This window comes from Amphimedon queenslandica, unplaced genomic scaffold (assembly GCF_000090795.2).
Source record: "Amphimedon queenslandica unplaced genomic scaffold, v1.1 AMPQUscaffold_2063_Cont25933, whole genome shotgun sequence".
In the NCBI taxonomy this organism is placed as follows: Eukaryota; Metazoa; Porifera; class Demospongiae; order Haplosclerida; family Niphatidae; genus Amphimedon; species Amphimedon queenslandica.
The window spans coordinates 1-1,250 of NW_003557600.1; the positions used below are offsets into that span (position 1 = coordinate 1).

The window sequence follows — 1,250 nt, forward strand, 5'->3', positions numbered from 1 at the left end:
TTCTTCAGGTAATTCTATCACAAATATGTATCATTAAACTTTAACTTTGATATGCAGTGATGTCTTACCAGTTTCTTCTCTTAATTCAGCAGACAGTTCCAATCTGTGCTCAAGGTCTTCCATTTCAGCATATGATCCTGTACCAGCAATCAGCATAAGGTAAAATATTATTACTCAAAATTACCTGACCCTTTCATCATACCACCGTACACTTTAGTACCAGCTTTCACAGTACAGGGAGTATCTGGGCCACCTGCACTAATACCACCAGATGCAACTAGTACTTTTTTGGTTTCCACAATAGTGAAATTGTCTTCATCAGGCCAATAGATAAGAGACCATTTTGCTACTTACAGTATGCTTAAAGCAGGGCAAAAGGATTCCTTACCAGTATCAAGAACTTCCTTCAGTTGCTGCCTATATGTCATTGTCTCGCTCGCCACTAGTTTACAGGCCGCTATTGTTTATTGTCGCATAGCAACGGGAGCGTTGCTATGCACCCATGTTTTAATAAGTTTATTATTATTATTTATTTTTTCTTCTAAAACAAAAAAAACATATATAATGTACATCACAGCTCAGACAGGCAGCTCTCGAACCATCATAGTTTATCTTCATAGCCTAAAATAGAAAGATATATCGCCATTATTAACAGGTAAAAGAATTTTAGTCTTACCGGAAGTTACTGCTTACTTGACCTTTGCCTGGAGTAAAAGTAGATCACTTACTTGTCAGCTAACTCTCAAATACAAACCTTCTGGACCATTCTTCGCTCAGAATAATGGCGCAAATGGGCAAAAACGCCTGTACAACGGCAGCGACTTGAGACAACATCTTTAACAACGTCGATACCATAATAATGGAACGTTACCAATATTAAACGGAATAAATACGGAAGCGTGGGACGCCGTTCAACGCAAACGGAACGCAAAGTTTTTATTGTCTTGTACTGTACATGTACACATTAATGTCATCAATACCAATGGTTATCTATGCTACAAAGTGAATCTGATATTATAAGAGCTCGTCCTGACTGCTTATGTGCTAATACATATACACATGGCTTTACACAGAGGATAGACCCATTGCCTCAGCTAGTGACCTCAGAATTGCTAGCTAAGACTTGAAACTACATGTACACATTAATGTCATCAATACCAATGGTTATCTATGCTACAAAGTTAATCTGATATTATTTTAGCTCATCGTAACTACATATGTGCTAACAAATATGCACATGGCTGTACACA

At 37.6% G+C, this 1,250-nt stretch overlaps 1 long non-coding RNA gene across 1 annotated transcript; it reads right to left on the reverse strand.

Moving 5' to 3' along the window:
* On the reverse strand, window positions 1-273 carry LOC109593311 (uncharacterized). Its single transcript, XR_002190884.1, has 3 exons — window positions 185-273; window positions 69-137; window positions 1-14 (listed from the first exon to the last, which is right to left on the reverse strand). It is a non-coding gene; the product is annotated as an uncharacterized LOC109593311 (long non-coding RNA).
* Between the last annotated feature and the right edge of the window lie 977 nt (window positions 274-1,250).